Genomic DNA, 21,743 nt, shown 5'->3' on the forward strand with positions numbered 1-21,743 from the left:
GGTAATTTTTTTTTCTACTTTTTAACTTGTCCAAATTTCCTACAATGAACATGCATTGTTCTTTCGTAATAAAAGTTGGTTAAATGCTAAGTGTTGTCAATGTTCAAAGTAGATGTTGAGGACTTCCCTGGTGGCCCAGTGGTTAAGAATCCACCTGCCCATACAGGGAACATGGGTTCAATCCCTGGTCTGGGAAGATCCCACGTGCCGCGGAGCAACTAAGCCTGTGCACTACAACTACTGAGCCTGCGCTCTAGAGCCTGCGAGCTACAACTACTGAGCCCACGCACCACAACTACTGAAGCCCACGCACCTAGAACCCATGCTCCACAAGAGAAGCCACCACAATGAGAAGCCTCTACACCGCAGCGAAGAGTAGCCCCTGCTCGCCACAACCAGAGAAAGCCCGAGCGCAGCAACGAAGACCCAACGTGGCCATAAATAAATAAACAATAAATTAAAAGAAAAAAAAGTAGATGGTAGGTTAGCTCACCTTGTTAAAACAAAAACTGTGAAGCATTTGCTTAGTTTTTTCTGGTTAAAAAGAAAAGTCACGGTTCCTGGAAAATCCCATCAACCATGAAGCACGTTCTTTACACTTCATGTTTCCAAGATAAGCCACCCATGAAGGTGGAAAGATTCCTATAATGAGTGGACAAAAGGGTATGCTGCCTTAGCCACTCTTGGGATCCATTGTATGTCATCAGTCCCAGCTATAAAACCTTGAATTTTCTCTTTCATATAATGACTAACATTGAAAGAAAAGCTGCTAATAGTCACCTGGAAATTAGAGCACTAAAAGTCACGAACAAAAAATTTTTTCTTTCAAAAGCAAGGTCCAAGAACTGGCTTGAATCAACACATTACAGTATTGAAAGTAGATACTCACTTCAACCTTACCCTTTATTTGTGAAGTCATCATGTTTTAGGTAACTGGGCAAGAGGAGACACAGGTGTCCTCAGTAGTGGGGAATGTAACCTTTGTCTTTGTTCTTCACACGTGGTCCACTGACCAGCCGCAGCGTCACCTGGGAGCCTGTTTGACAATCAGAATCTCGGCCTCCACTCCAGATCTGCATACTGACAGGCTCTGCATTTGCCAGGTGATTCGTAGGCACATTAAACCTTGAGAACCACTGATGTGTTGAATGGCTAATTTTGAGCTGCCCTGACAGTATTGGCTAAGAGATCCAGCTGCTCTGGAGGCACTTGTAGAATGTGGAGGTAGGTCACCGGTGTCAGCACTTCCAAGAAGCTCATCTTCGCTGATTCATCGAAAAGCCCGCCCCAACTGGTCAGGAGTAAAGATGAAAGGTGGGGTAATTATTCAAAGAAATTATCAGGGCATTCGTTGTGCAAAAAAACATGTTACAGGAATTCTTTGCAATATTTTTTATAACAATAGAATAATTGAAAAGAATCTAATGTTAACAAGAGATTAAAGAAATTATGGCTGCAAAGTAGCCATTAAAAACCATGTCACAGAAGAAAGTTTACTGGCATGGGAAAATGTCCGCATTGTATTCCTGAGTGAACAAAGCTGGCTACAAAACATGGCCTGATTCCATTGTTATGTTTTAAACACACATATACGCACAAGGAAGAAAAACTGCAAGGACATGTGTTAACAGTGGTTACAGATTTAGAGTGATTTTTTGTTTTATTTTCACTGTACTTTTCACATTTCCTACATCAAAGCAATTTTTATTTTGTACAAAGAGAAAGAGTGTTACAACCAAAAAAAGTGATCAAGACACAACCCTGTATTTCTGGCTGTAAGTGGTAGAAATTTTTATCGAATAGAAACTCATTTCTACTATGAATCAATTATAGCCAATATTCAAAATGACACTGACTTTTGCACTAGAGCCATAGGTCTCAATCCTGGCTACATGTTATTATCACCTGGGGAGCTTCAACCAACCAGCCAACCAAACAACAATACAAAAACAAGGTCTGGTTCCCACCCCCACCCCCGCGCCGCAAAAAACCCTGGGCACTGGGAATTTTAAAAAGCTCCTCAGAGTTGAGAACCACTGCTAAGTACGGATGGAAGGATATTCATAGTCAGTTCATTCCTGAAAACGATTCCTACATTGTTTTAGTTATAAAACCTTATGGTTATATATTTTGGGTTGTTTATGAAAGTACAGTTTTTAAAGTCCTCCCACCATCATTTAGTTTTATTTATTTATTTTTTTGGCCATGCCGCATGGCTTGCGGGACCTTATTTCCCTGACCAGGGCTTGAACCCGGGCCCCAGCAGTGAGAGTGCTAGGTCCTAACCACTGGACTGCCAGGAAGTTCCTCCACCATCATTTTATTTAACAATATTTAACAAACATTTATTGAGCATCTAGACTATTTGTTCCCTGTGAGTCTCACAATAACCCAGGAGGTCAGTAGGAGAGGTATTAAGTCCATTACACAGAGGGGATAGCTCAGATCCCACAGTTCCTTAGGGAAAGGGCTCAAATCTGTGTTCCCAGAAGCAAAGCCAGTGTTCTTCCTGTCATCACATTGCTCCTAGTGTTCCACATTTATGTTAAGTTTAGAGAAGGCACTTTTTTAAAAAAATTAATTTATTTATTTATTTATTTTTGCACGGGCCTCTCACTGTCGCGGCCTCTCTTGTTGTGGAGCACAGGCTCCAGACACGCAGGCTCAGTAGTTGTGGCTCACGGGCTTAGTTGCTCGGCGGCATGTGGGATCTTCCCAGACCAGGGCACAAACCCTCGTCCCCTGCATCGGCAGGCGGACTCTCAACCACTGCGTCACCAGGGAAGCCCGAGAAGGCACTTTTCTAGTTCATTCGTTCTTTTTCTTTATACATCTCAAGCATACTTAGAATGTTTACAACTGAGGGATGTGCAAGAGTCTTACTTTACACTGCTTTGAAAATTAGGCAGTGTCGGCTCAGAAATTTCTGAGGACCAGTCTTATAATCATCATTTTGTTGCCAGAGCTGGCACCAGATCCTTGCTCAAAACTCACCAATCCCCACCTTTAACAGGAGTTAATATAAATCTTTAAATCACAGAGTCTGAAGATAAGAAAGGAAGCTATAGGAAGAGAAAAACAAAAACCAGATGGAACCAGCTGGAACCAAGATGGCAATGAATCTGACCCCCAACAGACCTTGAGTCTCATTATATGCTGATTTTACTACATTAGCATATTAAATGACATACTTACTGGTGGCCATAACTGGTGGAAGTCAAGGACCAAAAAAGAATAAAAAGAGGGTGTCACCCCACTCCCTCAGAAAGCCCTGTCCCTTCCCTGGAAAACTAATGCATATGCTTCCCCATCATCAGCCTCACTTCTCCTCCCTCTGTCTTCACTCTTTAAAATCAAATCCCTCTCCCCAGGTGGGCGAGACTACTAAATTCCCACTTCTCCATTCTCTGGCCATTGAATAAAGCTTGTGCTGCTTTAATCTCGGCTTTGGTTTCATTTTTGGCTGCACCAACCCTAACAGAAAAAGAACCTTCCCCACCAAAGCAGAGGGCCATGGCTGGACTAGGGTCTGAGCAGGGGTCCATAAGATTTAATTTGTTAGGGAGGGTGGGAGGGAGGGAGACGCAAGAGGGAAGAGATATGGGAACATATGTATATGTATAACTGATTCACTTTGTTATAAAGCAGGAACTAACACACCATTGTAAAGCAATTATACCCCAATAAAGATGTTAAAAAAAAAAAAAAGACTTAATTTGTTAACCCTTTGGGGCTTAGGTGCTAAGGGGTTCAGAGCTTCCGGATCTGGCAACGTAAGACTGAGTAAGAAAGCTAGAGACTTGGTGTGACATTTCCTAGCTGAATCTGGATTTTAGCAATAGTGTCCTACAAGAAGAGGCCACTGGAACCAGCTGTAATTTACCTGCTGTCAAATGATTCTGCCCTTTGTAAAATGCAAATTGTTTGAAAGACTCTTTCTCTGAATATTTTAGCTGTTGACTTCCACTGTACCTTCACAATATAACTGTATGTCTTATTATGTGAAATTATTCACATGACTGGTACACTTTGGGAAGTAGGCGTGGTTTTAAAATAGTAAAGCATTTCACCAAGTATATTGAGAAAAAGAAAAAAAAGGAAAGAAAACAAGGTGAGGCTGTTTATACTAGATATCAAACTATTGTTTATGTTACTTGTGATTAAACCTGAATAATTTTTAATTGGAAATGGTCACAATGCTTTTCTAAATCCCAGCACTAAAAGAAACAACCAAATCTGACAAACTACAACCGCCCTGTTGGTGGTGAGGAAGTCAATGGCGGCCTTGGTTGCCCTTGGAGGCTGCTTGTTGACAGCCGTGCAGTTGCTGCCACCTCGTGGACAGTCCAGATAGCACAGCCAGGGAGGCGGCCTCAGCCACCCAAGGAGCAAGGGCTCCACAGCCCAGCTAGTCAGTGACACTTTGATAATGCTTCAGCTGAGTTCACTTATTACCTTGGAAGACAAAGGGCCTGTGTGGTTTATTATGGATTTGTGGTGGTTATTAATCCACTACACTATTGTTTTATGATAGACAACCTAAGATTGAGGTCAATAAAGGACTCGGAACATGGACTCAATAATTTTGTTGGCTTGAGAACAAAGAAGAAAGTAAATAGTACCTGGATCCTCCAATAATTACTCCATCTTATAAATTACTGTTTTCTCTTATTCCAGTCCACAGTCTGTCATTCTAGAAAGTATGATATATTAATTTTTAGCTAAACAATATCCACAGGGAGTAATCAGAGTCAACACTGTACAGGTGTTTTCCCAGGGAAAAAGGTTACTGTTGGAATTATTTATAAATGACATGAGAACACTGAATATTAACGAAGTGATTTTCATCCATTTATTAAGTATCTGAAGGTACATATGCACCAAATCATGTCCTGGCTGACATTTGAAAGGTCATGTGTTATCCAAGAAGGAAGCTCCCGCCTTCAAGGTGCCATCACCGACTTTCCTTCTTGTCGTTTTTCCTTTTAAATTTTATTTAAAATTTAATTATTATTAAATAGTTCAGTCGTACACAACAACATAAAAATATGAAATTGATCATGCCTGACCACAATACTCAGCTTAAGAAACACAATGTTATCGGTACAGGTGAAGCCCTCTGTGAAACTCCATTGTGTTCCCTTCCTTCCCATCACTTCACACTTTCCACTCCCCTAAATTTGGTGTTTGTCATTCCCATTTGCTTCTTTATGGTTTTGTCAATATATATGTATCTGTAAGTATTATAAAGCATCAGTTTTCGTGTTTTAAAAACTTCATTTCAATGGTTTTTCTCCTGTAACTTGAATCTTTTTTCCTTCAATGTTATGATTTGTGAGATTCATCTATTGCATTACTTTCCTAGGGCTACCATAACAAATTACCACAAACTTGGTGTCTTAAAATAACAGAAATTTATTCTCTCACAGTTCTGAGAGCTAGAAGCTGTAATCAAGGTGTCCTCAGGGTTGTCCTCCCTCTGGGGTCTAAGGGAGAATCCGTTCCCTGCCTCTTCCAGCGTCTAGTGGCTCCAGACGTTTCTTGGTTTGTGGCTACATAACTCCAGCCTCTGTTTAAACCCACCTTCACATGTCCTTGTGCTCTCTGTCTGTGTCATTGGATTTAGGGTGCACCCTTGTAATTCAGGATGATTTTCTCTCAGAATCATTACTTAATATGCAAAGACCCCAGGTATTATATGGTGGAGGCAGACTCCACCATATGCATTTTTTTTTTTTTTACAAGTGTTTCCTACCCAATTAACTCATCTGGTTTTTTTTGTTGTTGTTGTTTTTTAAATTTAATTTATTTATTTTTGGCTGTGTTGGGTTTTCATTGCGGTACACGAGCTTCTCACTGTGGTGGCTTCTCTTGTTGCAGAGCCCGGGGTCTAAGCCCAGGGGCTTCAGTAGTTGTGGCCTGCGGGGTCTAGAGCACAGGCTCAGTAGTTGTGGTGCACAGGCTTACTTGCCCCGCGGCATATGGGATCTTCCCAGACCAGGGATCGAACCCGTGTCCCATGCATTGGCAGGTGGATTCTTAACCACTGCACCACCAGGGAAGCCCCCACCATATTCATTTTGACAGGCTCCCCTGATCATTGGATTACATGCCTCTAAGCTCAGATGGCTGGGACTGCCGGTTAAATACAGGGCATCTCATGTGGCATTGGTTCTAATGCTTGGCCCACATAGATTAAAGTAGTACTGAGGTTACAGGTGGAAGAAATGGCACGCTAACTGGGGAGGTAAGAAATCTGGGTTCTGGAGTCAATCCTCTATTGACCCCCAAACTCTAAGAGACGAGAAGCCATTTTGTCCGCTCCTCTTCCTAACCATTTACCTGATTTAACTGTCAGGGAGGTTGAGAAGAAATAACCACTGACTGACTCCCTGGTTTGGGCTGGGAGTGCACAGTGGGATTTTTGAAAATACTTTTCTTTTAAATTATTATTACTGAAGTAAATAATCTTATGGAAATTTGGAAAATGGAAGGAAAAATGACTTTTAAGCCTACTAACCGAATCCATCTATTTCTCATCTGCACATTTTTACAGTTGCAATCATTTGAATCTAGTTTTATAACCTATAATAACATATCATTTACTTTGTTGCTACATAATCTTCATAAATGTTTTTTTAAGACAAGTATTTTCATCTCCATTTTACAGTTGCAGAAACTGATGCTCAGGAGACTGACTTACTAAAGGTCTCACAATTAGTAGGTGATAGAGCTGAGGACCATAAAGAAATTGTAGTTTATAATGCCTAAAATCTTGTAACTGTTACAAGGTTGTATTTACATATGTGGATATTTCTAGTAACCATTTACCCATCAACATCCCATTATCTCTTGCCACGTGACAAACCACCCCAAAACTTAATGCCTTAAAACAATGACTGCATTTATTTTTCTCATGAATTTGTAATTTGGGCAGGGCTTGGCAGGGACAATTTGTCTTTGCTTCCCAGGGCATACCTGGGGTGGCTTGAGACTGGTGGCTGGGACCATCTGCAAACTCGCTTACTCACAGGTTGCCAGGTGATGCTGGCTGGGAGCCAGGACAGCAGCTGGGCTGTGGCCAGAACACCTCCACAGGGCCCTTCCCTGTGGCTGCTTGGCCGCCTACCACAGTGGTGGCTGGATTCCAAAGGCAAACATGCCAAGAGAAAAGAAACAAGGCAAAAGCTGCCTCTTCTTTTGTGATCATCTGAGAAGTCATACAGGATTGCTTCTGCCATGTTCTATTTGTTAGAAGCAAGTCACTGAGGCCAGCCACTTCCAAGGGAAGGGGAATTAGGCTGCATCTTTTGTTGGCAAGAATATCAAAGAATTTGCGGACATGTTTTAAGACCTCACAATCTGCCCATTGAACATGAATTATTTACATTTCCCCCTACATGTAAGATATACTTACTCACCTCTCTCTAGATCCCTAAAACATTGTACCTACGGTAGCATCAGGCTTGAGGTCCATGATCTGGACACGTACATCAGGGCCAGGGGTGGCTGAGGCTCCTTGGGTCCCGTCCCCTGTGTGCAGCTTCTCCCAATCTGAAGACCTGTGAATCAAGAGACAAGCCGTCTGTCCACCACACCCAATACACGATGGCATGTCAAGCTATAGACACTTTTGTTCAAAAAGGAGAAAAATGGGAAGCACACGGCAGTCCCTGGTTCACAGCTGTTCTGAAATCCACCTGAGTGTGTGTTGCCAGTTCCCTGATGAGGACCCGGTCTTCCTTCCTGGAAGTTGTTCACCATAGCTGGACTCAATTCCACCCTTTGAGTCATTTTTCCTTTTCCACTAAAAGTAGTCCATCTTTGCAGCCAGGTAGTTCTCTTGGACTGCTTCGTGCCCTTTGGGAATTCAAAGGCCTGAATGTCCCTCTTGGTCTAAGCTGATTACAATTCTTAAAAAAAAATTTTTTTTTGTAGGCTTCTTATGAATCAATTTATAACCAACTCTGTTTGGCAAAAGCCATACCCACCAATCTCACTTAGCCCTTCTCTACCTCAGTGGCTCCAAAGCTGCTGTCTGAGAACATCGATGCTTTGCAGGTCTTTTGTATGCTTGAAAGGGTCAACGAAGCAACACCTTAAAACTTCCTGAGTCTTAACAAAGAGTTTTATAGTCACACCCCTGACTTCACCTTTGGGCCGTGTTTCACGACAGGACTCTGGATTTGATCTTCACTTGGAAGCCATTTATTTTGCCATATGACGAGGTGAGGAAGGAGAAACGGTTACTTCAAACCTAGCAATTCCTGCCTGCTATATATTTAACAATTCTTTCTTTAGTTTCTCTCTCTTCTTGCATTCTACTGTAGTCAGTAAGAATAACCAGGCAGCACATGCAAGGCTCTTCCTGAAAATCTCCTTAGATAGGTCATTTGCGTAATTTGGTATATTTTTAGTAAAAGGCGAAAGACTTATGCGTTCTGAAGAGGAACCAGAGTATTGGTATATTTTTTATCTTCCATGTTACCATAGATGACACTGTTGCTAACTTTCTACCACTATATGACAGCTCCCAATAACATTTCCTCACTTTCCTGTCACCCCTAACCAATAACATCTTCAAGAACCATGAGGTTTTCTTTAACAGTCTCTTGAAGACCCTCCCAAATTCTGCCTGCTGTCCAGTCCTGAAGTCGTTGCTGTATGTTTTCAATTCTCATCGTGATACCAAAATCTGTTCCAGTTGTCTGTTGCTACATAACAAACCACCCCAAACCTTCATGGCTTAAAACAGTAATGACATTTATTTGCTCATTAACCTACAATTTTGGAAGAACTTAGAGAAGACAGTTTCTCTCTGCTGTACTCAGTGTCAGCTGGGCTGGCTACAGGACCAGGGGCTAGAATAACCTGAAAACTCACTCACTCATTCACATGTCTGGTGTCTAATGTTTGGCTGTCCGCTGGGAGCTCATCTCTAACTGTTTTCGGAATACCTACACTTGACCTACATGTGACCTACACGTGAACTTTCCCTGCGACAGCTTGGCTCTGTCACTAAATGGTGACGTGATTAGGCTCCAAGAGCAAGCATTCCAAGAGAGAGAGCCGGAGGGAAGTTTGTCTCCTCAGAAGTCACATAGTATTATTTCTGCCACATTCCATTCTTTAGGCGTGAGTCACCGAGTCTGGGCCATGTATTAGGGGAGGGGAATTGGACTCCACCTTTTCATGGGAACAGTGTCAAAGAATGTGAGGACTTGTTTTAAAACCACCAATAAAAACGTATTCTTAGCTCCATTTTACAGATGTAGAAGCTATAATTCAGAGAGACTGACTTGCTGAAGGTCTTACAATCAGTAAGTGATAAAGCTTGGAACCATAGAGTGTACTTTCCATATTTAATTACATAATATGTAATGTACAACTGGTAAAGCATTATAATGCTACAACATTTTACTTAGGAAAGCAGAGCTGTAGATGTCTGAAGGAGAGGGAGGCAAGGCCCAGAAGCTTTCTAGAAGGCCTTTGCACACATAAAATACTCCAATAATGTTAGAAAATACACAGAGCACTAGTCCGTGCATGTAACATCTGCAAAAATCATCAAATGGCACATTTCTGGATTCATATGACCTCAATTATTAATTGAGTGAACATTAAGATGATCTCAGTTGAGCTTTTTCTAGTTTCTTAACACAAGGATGAGAACCCATCAGCCATATGGGTTATTAATCAAGGAACTTGATTATTTCTTGTGTGTAATGAAACAGGAATTTATTTTGCTGTTAGTGTTCTTTTAATGAATCAAACTGTCCTAATGGCCAGAAACATCTTCAGTCCTGTTGTCAGAGCACCTAAGTGGTTCTACATTTCTACCAACCACCGTCTAGTTTGACATACAGTACACCGGCTCCATATTCAGCTAAGATAACTGAGCACAGGGGAGCCCTTTAACATAACATGACATTGGGCTGTTTGGATTCTCATAAAGAGGGAATATGCTCACCAACTTTTGCCCAAAGTTATTCTTGGTCTCAAAGTGAAAGTCTGATTAGTGGTCAGTTTTCCTTGCTGAATGCCTTGTATTTCTTTTTCTCAGATGGCCTTTATTCATGTCTGTGTGTGTTTGCGTTTGAACGTGAGTGCATGTCCTTATGTGAGCGTATTCCAACTAGTTTGTTTCTCAGTTGTTAATAACTGACAGGCCTTTGAATTTTCTTGGCAAGCACCTTATTGTGCAATGAGGAAAAACAATCAAATGAAGATATATTACAACCAATATAAAGTGCTGTGTCTAGCAATGTAACTAAGTATCTTCTGAGAAGTATAAAAACAACTTTCCCTGACCTATTATGTCCTTTATGATTATGGTTAGTCTGTGTAGTTTTTCTGAAACAAAACACCAGTTCCTACTGATTTGGGCACATGTTCCCTATATTGGTCAAAATCTATGATCTTACCCATTAGGTACAGTCTTTAATCTCCAAGGACAAAGATGTTTAGCTTAATCTCTCCCTCTCCTGCAGTAATTGCAAACACAATCAACATTGTTTGGTTCAGACTGTGGTTGCCTGAAAAGAATAATGTATTGTACTTCAAGGAAAACAAGGCATTTAGACAATCATGCTTAGGAATTTACCACCATGATCTGCAAGTTTCCCCGTTGCTTTGGCTCAGGGTTTCTCCCTTTTCTTCCCTTCCCCCAGGTTGTTCTGAGCCACGTGGGTTTGGTTTGGGTCCATCTCCAACTCTTTCCTCCATTTATCCCTTACCACCGTCTTGCCTTTTTGTTACAAGGAGCCACCCACTTCCTCTCCTTTCTAGAGTCCTCCATATCTAGATTACAAAGTTTTACTCCACCCTTAAACCTTGAGAATTCTAGATAATTCTGTTGCAGAAAAATGGAAATGGTGGTGTAAATTAAATTGAGTGCAAGTCTGTAAAATAACATAGACTCACAGCATTCCAGCATGAGCCTAGGTCAGTGCCTGCGCACACAGGAGAGCCTCAGTAAATAATTTTTTTAAATAACTTTATTTATTTATTTCTGGCTGTGTTGGGTCTTCTTTGCTGTGCGTGGGCTTTCTCTAGTTGCGGCGAGCAGGGTCTACTCTTTTTTGGGGTGCGCGGGCTTCTCATTGCGGTGGCTTCTCTCGTTGCAGAGCACAGGCTCTAGGTGTGCGGGCTTCAGTAGCTGTGGCACGTGGGCTTCAGTAGTTGTGGCATGCAGGCTCAGTAGTTGTAGCCCACAGGCTCTAGAGCGCAGGTTCAGTAGTTGTGGCGCACGGGCTGAGTTGCTCCGCGGCATGTGGATCTTCCTGGACCAGGGCTCAAACCCGTGTCTCCCACATTGGCAGACGGATTCTTAACCACGTGCCACCAGGGAAGCCCCAATAAATAATTACTGAGTCAATAAGAAGGGTCTGTTTTTGGAGAGGATAGAGATCAAGGAACTTTTTCTAGGCTACACTCCTGGACGATGATAGCGTTCTTACCAGAATCCAGATCTTCCTGTTTTGTCCAGTTCTCACACTTCTACACTGCCCAGATTCCAGTAATTTGCATTACCTTCGGAAACTTTCAACATTTATGCCTCTGGGGATCTGGGAGATCAACAGTGCTGCAAAGCACGAGGATCCTTGGGCCATTCTGGTGTCTGACCAAGTTGGGTTTTTAGCAGATGCTTTGGTGCCTCCTTCCTGATGTTAACAAAGCATTTATTTTGATTTTAAAAATATTGTCTTTGATTTCTTGTTAAATTAGACTAAACCAAGATTTGGATGATGTCAACCAGGCAGATGGATTTCTAATAAAACATAATTTTAAGTACTTGTAAATGTTTATCTTAGTACAAAAGTAATGCATGTTAATTATAGGAAATACACATAAAACAAAAAGAGGTAAATTTTAAATGCCCATTATCCTACTCTGACCCAAAGAGAACCATTATTAACTAATTATTCAGTATATTATGCTTTCAGTTATGTATATATGCATATATATACACACACACATATATATATGCACATTCACGTTTACAAATTGTTTCATATATTATTTTACTTAACAATATTTTTCCATATTGTTAAGTATTCACCTACAACACAAGTTTTGACATAATGTTTTTATAGCATAACATTGTATTTGTCCATTCTATTGGACACTGTTTCCAAAGACAAGAAACCTTTAAAGAAGATTTGCCATACAGATAGTCATGACAAGAATGATTCTCGGTCTCCATTTGCACCTGCTTCCAATCCAGTGCTCTGGAAATATGAGAACACAGCGGCCATGCACTGGGTTGCCTCTGGGAGCAAGGATCCAGCAGGAAAACGGCTCTCGACCACCGATGCTCTGGGCTCCTCTTCTCGTCCTCCTTGAAGGAGGACCAGAGATTTTCACAACCTACAGATCTTGTGGGCTCCCTTCTTGAAATCAATCAAGTATTTGTACTTGGGAAGATCATGAACCCAAGAAATGAACAGGGAGTGGGGAGAACAACTTTATACATTTAATATAATTATGGAGGGTGGAAATAGAATTTTTAAAGTCTTTTTAATGAAGCAAAGAAACATGTATGCAGGGTTTTTTTGTTGTTGTTGTTGTTTTTTTTTTATTTTTGGCTGTGTTGGGTCTTCATTGCTGTGCATGGGCTTTCTCTAGTTGCGGTGAGCAGGGCTACTCTTTGTTGTGGTGCGCGGGCTTCTCATTGCGGTGGCTTCTCTTGTTGGAGAGCACAGGCTCTAGGCGTGCGGGCTTCAGTAGTTGTGGCTCGCGGGCTCTAGAGCACAGGCTCAGTAGTTGTGGCGCATGGGCTTAGTTGCTCCGCGGCATGTGGGATTCTCCCTGGACCAGGGCTTGAATCCATGTCCCCTGCATTGGCGGGCAGATTCTTAACCATTGCGCCACCAGGGAAGCCCACATGTATGCAGTTTTGCATGCTGATTTAAACTGACAAACTGCAGGTTAGGGAGACGTGTGTGTGTGTGTGTGTGTGTGTGTGTGTGTGTGTATGAGAGAGAGAAACAGAGACAGACAGACAGACAGACAGAGACAGAAAATGGGAGTGGAAGGCTAGGTAAGGAAAGAATGATTTTCTATCTTGTGGGAACTGAATCTTAATCACCACTCCACACTCTTGCACACACTTGAGTTGTGTTTGTACTTCTGCTCTCCCTGGGATGAATAAAGTCACACTTAAAAGTTGTCACTACTCCCCTTGCCTCAGCCCTCTTTTACTTTCCTTCCTCCTCCCTATCTTGCCACGTGTTAGTGTGAATGGCTTTTGATGAGAGAAAAACAGAAGGGTTAGGGCACTGAGAAACTAGGGAGGGAAGACACTAAGAAAAAAGGTCAGTGAGGACTTCTCTGGTGGCGCAGTGGTAAGAATCTGCCTGCCAATGCAGGGGACACAGGTTCGATCCCTGGTCCGGGAAGATCCCACATGCCACGGAGCAACTAAGCCCGTGAGCCACAACTACTGAGCCTGAGCCCTAGAGCCCGTGAGCCACAACTACTGAGCCCGTGTGCCACAACTACTAAAGCCCACGTGCCTAGAGCTCGTGCTCCGAAACAAGAGAAGCCACCGCAATGAGAAGCCCACGTACCGCAACGAAGAGAAGCCCTGGCTCACTGCAACTAGAGAAAGCCCGCACGCAGCAACAAAGACCCAACAATGAAGACCCAATGCAGCCAAAAAACAAAAAAACAAAAAAAGGCCAGTGAGCCAGGAAGGGAAGTTTAATTCAGCCTAGGACCAGCCCCACAATCCCACTGTCCAGGCACAGAGGGAAGCAGCTCTCAGCAATTCTGCGGCCCCGCCCCAGCTTCTCTTTCCCAGCACCGGCCATCTCTCTTGCTATCTGTTTCTCTTGGTGATTACCCTTCATAAACATTCAACATCTATCCATCTACCTGGCCCTACCATAAGCCTGGGGGTGCAAATTCAAACTCTCTACACTTACAGAAATCAGGAAGGGAGAGCCAAAGAGCAACAGGTACAGTCTGATAAGAAGGGCTCGTGGCAGGAGCAGGGTTCTTTGAATGCTCTGAGGAGAAATGCTCCACCCAGACCAAGGGGTAGTGGGACCAGGAGCACAGGAGAGGAGAGGGAGCCAGAGAGGGGTTTTCCTAGGTGATGCCTGATTCGAGTTTTAGACGAGATGCTGAGGTTAGCAAGGCGCAGAAGGTGGAGCAATGTTTGGTCTGTTTTGCCAGCTCCCAACCATCTTGTAAGCTATTTCAGGGAGGTGCTTGGTCCTAAGCCTCGCAGGCAACCACTACGTAAAGCAGTTAATTGGCCGTATCAACGTAGTATTGTAAACCAGAATAGAATTGCAGAGACTATTATGCTATACAATAGGACCTTAGGTACTGTGTGTACTTCACACACTAGTAACCAGTATTAGCTTCACAAGATCTTTTCCACCCTTTTTCACCTCTGCTTCCCTCTTCTACTTCACAATCAGTTTTTTTCTGAAAAGAGATATGATTTCTGTACTAAGGAGGGAAATTAACTTACCCCAAAAACATCACCTGGGACAAGATCTATATGCTTTTCTCAAATGGATATTAGATGATATTATGCAATTAATTTATTTTTAGGAGATGCAAGCTGAAGTATCTATGGGTAAAGTCTTACGTTTGCAACTTACCTTAAAAACTATGGTGGGGAAGGAGACTGGGAGAGACACAGAGAAAGAGACAGAAAGCAAATGTGGGAAATGCAAAATGTAAATCATTATAGAGGATATATGTGTTTATTATACTATTTTTCAATTACTCTACAGTTTAAAATTAAAAAATAAAAAGTTGGGAAAATACAAATGGGTTACTCACTTGGAACAAAGTACTGAATTGGTCAGTAGTAGATTCCTTTCAGAGCCCATGTAAAAAATGCCTTTGCCTTCACATGGTGCCTATCACCTCATGAACCTATCTCTGTACATATTTGTTTTGTCTGTATTCCCATCTCTAAGTGTCAAGCTGCCAGAATACAATCTCATATTCAGAATTTTTCTCTTGTCCAGTGGCACAAACCTAGATGTTCAGACATTTTAAGTGGTGAACACAATCACTTAATATTACCTTACAATTCTTACCTTATAACGAAGGTCAAACTCGTCTTAATTGCAAGGTGTTTAAAGCAGGTATGTTTTCTACAGCATTTAATTAAGTGAGCATTAAATCTAAGTGGATGATAAGCAAGGTCTGGATTTGGCAAGAAGTTGTAAGGGCACCTTGAATAAGGCGGTCCTCTGATCAGCTTTTCCCAAAGCAAAGCAGTCATTCTGCAGTTGTTCCATTAAAACAAACAAACAAGACCTTTCTGGTCAAAATCAGTTAGTAAAATACTGCACATTATATTGTCTGTCTTGGAGATTCATATTATATATTAGCAATTAAAAGTGTTGCAAAGTTCTAGTTTCTAGTAATGGAGGAGTAGCTTCTATTGGATAAACGCTTCCACAGATAACAACTAAAAGTTCTGGAAAAAATATTTTTTAAAAACTACCTGAAAGGGCTTCCCTGGTGGCGCAGTGGTTGAGAGTCCGCCTGCCGAAGCAGGGGACACGGGTTCGTGCCCCGGTCTGGGAAGATCCCACATGCCGCAGAGTGGCTGGGCCCATGAGCCATGGCCACTGAGCCTACGCATCCGGAGCCTGTGCTCTGCAATGGGAGAAGCCACAACAGTGAGAGGCCCGCGTACTGCAAAAAAAAAAAACAAAACAAAAACAAAACAAAATAAAACAAAAAAAACTACCTGAAGACACTGCAAAGCAATGAAAACCAGACAGAAATTGGAGTACAGCCTATGTTTGTAAAAAGGGAATGGCACTAGATAAGTTTCCATTTTTAGCTTTTTTGCTGAGGGAAGGCCCTGGTCTCTGTAAAGCAAGGAGGCTGAAACTCAACAGAAAACACTGTTTTACTTGGTTGAAGAACCAGAGGACAAAATTCAGTGTGACCACAGGAGCTTGAAAGAAGGGGGAGGATCCTGGGAAGAACAGAGCCTATAAGGGAGAGCCTTAAATTCTACACATAAACTCTACTCACATCTTTGGCTGCCCTTGAACTATATATGCATGGGTAGATTCCAAGCAACTCATCTAAGCTAAAAGAATTGAGCAGAAACTTCAGCTGCTGCTTGCTGCAAGATAAATAGTGTATAGTGTCAGTCTGACCAAGTTAACTGCCTATTAAAACAAAAGGTCAATATTCTTTAGAGGAATATAACAGAACACAGAGTCTCTTCAACCATTCACAATGTCTAGGATACAATAAAAATTGGTAGACATACAAAGAAATACCTAAATGTGTCCAAATTCAAGAGAAAAGGCAATTAATGGGAACTCATTTCAAAATGATCAAGACATTGGTATTAGTAAACAAAGATTATAAAGTGGCTATTGTAGTTATGCTCAGGGATAGAAATGGAAACATGCTTGTAATAAATGGACAAAGAAATTCATGCCAATACACATCACAATCAAACTTCCAAAAACAAAAGACAAAGGAAAAATCTTGAAAGCAACAAGAGAGAAAACAACCTGACCTATAAGGGAAAAACAATTTAAATGACCACAGATTTCTCATCAGAAACCTTAGAGGCCAGAAAGGAATGGGGTAACATTTTCCAAGTGCTGAAAGAAAAAACTGTCAACCCAGAATTCAATATTCACTGGGAATATCCTTCAAGAATGAAGAGGAAATAGTCATTCTCAGACAAAGGAAAACTAAGAGAATGTGTTGCCAGCAGACGTACCCTAAAAGAAAGGTTAAAGAGTGTTTTCTAAAAAGAAAGTAATCTTGGAACATCAGGAAGGAAAGCCTAACAGTGGAGAGAGTAAATATATAGGGTAAATACAATAGATTTCCTCCTAATCTTGGGTCTTCTAAACTTTGTTTGATGGTTGAATCAAAAATTATAATACTGAGGGCTTCCCTGGTGGCACAGTGGTTAAGAATCTGCCTGTGAATGCAGGGATCACAGGTTCGAGCCCTGGTCCAGGAAGATCCCACATGCCGTGGAGCAACTAAGCCCGTGTGCCACAACCACTGAGCCTGCGCTCTAGAGCCGGCGAGCCACAACTACTGAGCCCACAACTACTGAGCCCGCGTGCCATGACTACCGAAGCCCATGCGCCTAGAGCCTGTGCTCTGCAACAAGCCACTGCAATGAGAAGCCTGCGCGCCACAATGAAGAGTAGACCCCGCTCACCGCAACTAGAGAAAGACCGCGCACGGCGACGAAGACCCAATGCAGCTAAAAATAAAATAAATAAATAAATGTATTAAAAAAAATTATAATACTGTCTGATGTGATTCTCAATCGGTAGAGGAAATATTTAAAACAACCATAATAAAAATGGGTGGGGAGGGAAGGTAGAGAATATAAATGGTGTGGGGGGAGAGGAAGTGGATGAGAATATAAAAGAGTACCACGAGAGATATTTGTGGTGTTGTAATAGTTCTGGATCTTGATTGTGGTGGTGATATCATGAATCTACACATGATAAAGTGGCATAGAACTATATACTCACATTGTTCCAATGACAATTTTATATTATACTATAATTACATAAGATATAATCATTGGGGCAAACTGGGTCAAATACCTCTGTTCTACATTTGAAACTTCCTGTGAGTCTATAATTATTTCAAAATTAAAATTTCGGTTTTTTTTTTTTTTAGTAGAAGAGGGGATATAAAATATAGAAATGTAAAATGACTTAAACTCTTATTTACTAAAAATGTATATAATTTTAAAAAATGAACAGAGCCTCAGTGACCTGAGAGCAATATCAAAAGCTCAAACACATTGTAAATGGAGTTCTAGAATGAGAAGAGAGAATGCAGCAGAAAAATATTTTAAGACACAATGGCTAAAAATTTCCCAAATTTGATAAAAGACGTAAATTTATAGATTCAAGAGGCTCAGTAAACGCAAAGCATAATTTAAAAAAAAAAATGTACACCCAGGTATATCACAATTAAACTACTGAAAAGCAAAGATAAAAAGAAAATCTTGAAGCACCGAACTGATCTCTCTGTGCCATGTGGCTGCTTCCCACTAGCTATCTATTTTACATTTGGTAGTGTATATATGTCCATGCCACTCTCTCACTTCGTCCCAGCTTACCCTTCCCCCTCTCCATGTCCTCAAGTCCATTCTCTACATCTGTGTCTTTATTCCTGTCCTGCCCCTAGTTTTGTCAGAACCATTTTTTTTTTTCTTTAGATTCCATATATATGTGTTAGCATACAGTATTTGTTTTTCTCTTTCTGACTTACTTCACTCTGTATGACAGACTCTAAGTGGCCAGGAACAAAAGACACATTACCTACAAGGAAACAATAATACAACTGATTATTGTCTTCATTTGTTTGTTTGTTTGGTTTTGGCCACGCCTCCTGGCTTGTGGGACCTTAGTTCCCCCACCAGAGATCAAACCCGGGCCCCAGCAGTGAGAGTGCCGAGTCCTGACCGCTGGACCGCCAGGAAATTCCCCTGACTACTGTCTTAACATTATAAATCATTGAGGCCAAAACACAGTTGAATGACATCTTTAGGGTGCCAAAATGAAAAATCTGTCAACCCAGAATTCTACGTCTAGTGAATACATCCTTCAAAAATGAAAATTATATAGACTATTTTTAGAAAAATGAAACCAAAGAAGTATTTATCATCAACAGACCTGCACTAAAAAATTACCAAAGAAAAAAAAAAAAAAAGAATTACCAAAGGAAGTTCTTCAGGATGAGGATAAATGATGCCAGATGGAAACAGACTTCAGGAAGGGATGAAGAACACTGGAAAAGAAAATATGTGGGTAAGTTTTAAAAGGTTATTTTTTTACTTCTGCATTTCTTCTTTCTTTTTTTTTTGTAAGAAGATTTTTAATTTGAAATATGGTCTGAGCAACATGAGTGTAGTATGTCTTCATTTCTTTAAAATACTTATGATTATATAAAGCAAAACTTTTAACACTATATTGTGGGTTTATAATATATCTAGTTGTAATACAGATGACGAGAATGCAAAGTTGGTTCAATATTCATAAATTCATCAGTGTATTTCACCATGTTAACAGAATTAAGGAGAAAAGCAATATGATTATTTCAGTTGATGCAGAAGAATCATTTGACACAATTTCACTCATGACTTCCAAAAAAAATTCAGCAAATTAAAGTTCATCAACTGGATGAAGGTCATACATGATATATTTAATGATAAAATATTGAATACTTTCCCTTTATGATAGTGAACAAACTAAGAATGTCCCCCACACCAATTTACTGATGTTTGCAACATTTTGAAATGTATAAAAATTTAAGATAGAGTATTTGATGAATAAAGGGATGGATACATAGAAATATGATAAAGCTAATATAGCAATTGTTAATTATAGACTCTAGGTGGTAGGTATGTGAACGTTGTTCACTCTGTAATTCTTCAACTTCTCTGTATGTTTGAAAATGTTGAACAACAAGGTCCCATTTTATAGCACATGGAACTATATTCAACATCCTGTGATATATATATGAATAACTGAATCACTGCTGTACACCAGATACTAACACAACATTGTAAATAAACTATACTTCAATTAAAAACAACAACAACAGGGCTTCCCTGGTGGCGCAGTGGTTGAGAGTCCGCCTGCCGATGCAGGGGACACGGGTTCGTGCCCCGGTCCGGGAGGATCCCATATGCCACCGAGCGGCTGGGCCCGTGAGCCATGGCCGCTGAGTCTGTGTCCAGAGCCTGTGCTCCGCAACAGGAGAGGCCACAACAGTGAGAGGCCCGCATACTGCAAACAACAACAACAACAACAAAAAAACCAACACAATAAATTTTGGCTTGCCTGCCCCCGCAAAAAAATGTTCATAATAAATGTTGAGGGAAAGTCTGCAAAGTCTTACATTAGAGAAATATGTTTGTTTAACTCTGTTTCCCAAACTTCTTTTTTCAACAAAACAAAATAAACAAAACCCCTAAGGAGAATGTAATAAGCCCTGCAGAACGTACTCTGGAAAACACTTCCTATTTAAATTTAGTTTACACCCATTTAGATTTTTAAAATAAGAATGGTGTTTCACATCCATTGATCTGTAACAAACCACCCCAAAACATAGTGGCTTAAAATGAGGACAATTTGTTGTTTCTCATGATTTTGTGGGTTGACTGGAGCTCACCTGGGTAGTTCTGTTGATCTCACCTGGAATCTCTCATGCATCTGAGCTCATCTGAAGCTTGAACATCCAAGGTGACTTCGCACCCTCCAAGGTCTCTCTTTGCGTAGCCTTCAGGTGGTCTAGTCTAACCTTCCTCAATAGCATAATGGCTCAACTCCAAGAAAAGAAAACAGAAGTTGTGAGTTCAGTAAGAGTTTGTGGATCTTCACTCTAGTACTTACCATTAATCTGAGTTGGCCACCTCCCTAAGACTCCTCCACTGTCCACTTGTGTTTCCTGTCATCTACTATCAATTCTTCCTCTCTACCATCGGCATTGTCTCTTTACCACATTGTTCTTGATTTCTCATCATTTCAGCCTGCCACGAAATATCATGGCCCTACCTCATGATCTAGACCAGGGATTGGCAAACTTTGGGCCTATGGGTCCAATATGACCTGCATAAATAAATAAATCTTTTTTGTAAGTAAATACAAAATAAGTAATAAGTAAATAAGTAAATAAAGCTTTATTGGATCACAGTCATATTCATTCACTATTGTCTGTGGTCTCTACTGGCTACAATGGCACAGTTGAGTAGTTGCAACAGAAACTGTGTGGTCCACAAAATCCATCTGGCTCTTTAGAGACTTTTTCCTGATCCCTTATGGCTCCTGTCTCTAGGCATTCATTTAGCTTCCATTCTCACTGACTTATTCTTGAAATATTTCCCAGTTCAAGTTCCTAGAAGAGAGAAAACCAAAATCCTCTGAAATGCTTATTCCTCAATCTGGAATGAAATGAAAGAGGACATTCCCATTTCATGACAGGCCACTCCATAGTGTGTTGGCCAGCTACGGAGAGGCTGCATGTGGGCAACGTGTTCTGTCCCCGCCTCATCCAATTAGCTGTGACTGAGGAAATGCAGGTAATATGTAGTCAGTAAAATGGAGCTGCCTGGAGGGATCGGGGCATGGTGGGCACTATTACATGTCTAGCACAACTGCAAATTGAACTGAATGAGCTGATATATGTAAAATTACATGACAATGTGCTTGAGCCATACATTTAAAAGGTGTCAGAAGTACTTGCCAATTAAGATCAATCTGAAATGAAATAGTACCCCTGAAATTAATAATATAAATCAGTGACAAAACATGATGTAACTTATACAAATTCAATTCACACAATATCATGGCTCTATTGCATAACAGGACATATACTATTATGGTGTGATTATACCTACACATCATAAAATACCATTAACATTTCCCAGGTGGCAAAAAGTAGGTGAAAAAAAGACTAAATGAGGGACATCCCTGGTGGTCCAGTGGTTAAGAATCCGCCTTCTAATGCAGGGGATGCAGGTTCCATCCCTGGTCTGGGAACTAAGATCCCACTTGCAACGGGGCAACTAAGCCCGCGTGCTGCAACTACTGAGCTCGCACATTCTAGTGCCTGCAAGCCACAACTAGAGAGACGCCCACACCGCAATGAAAGATCCCGCATGCCACAACTAAGACCCAATGCAGCCAAATAAATAAATAAATTAATTAATTATTTTAAAAAGACTAAATGAACAGTTAAATTAAGATTCAATG

General features: G+C 41.0%; 1 long non-coding RNA gene across 2 annotated transcripts in view; it reads right to left on the reverse strand.

Moving 5' to 3' along the window:
- The window catches only part of LOC113631752 (uncharacterized), a 36,260-nt gene extending 14,741 nt beyond the window's left edge, over positions 1–21,519 (reverse strand). Inside the window, exons 1-5 of one of the 2 annotated variants that reach the window (XR_003437551.1) lie at positions 20,187–21,519; positions 18,707–18,777; positions 7,032–7,562; positions 4,623–4,982; positions 890–1,291 (exon numbers count right to left, since the gene is read on the reverse strand). This is a non-coding gene — a long non-coding RNA (uncharacterized LOC113631752). Of the gene's footprint in view, positions 1–889; positions 1,292–4,622; positions 5,866–7,031; positions 7,563–18,706; positions 18,778–20,186 lie in introns of those variants that run through there. The other variant, XR_003437548.1, reaches the window with a different exon arrangement.
- Between the last annotated feature and the right edge of the window lie 224 nt (positions 21,520–21,743).

This window comes from Aethalodelphis obliquidens, unplaced genomic scaffold, assembly GCF_003676395.1.
Source record: "Aethalodelphis obliquidens isolate GAN/ISIS:26980383/991018 unplaced genomic scaffold, ASM367639v1 scaffold2, whole genome shotgun sequence".
Classification (NCBI taxonomy): Eukaryota; Metazoa; Chordata; class Mammalia; order Artiodactyla; family Delphinidae; genus Aethalodelphis; species Aethalodelphis obliquidens.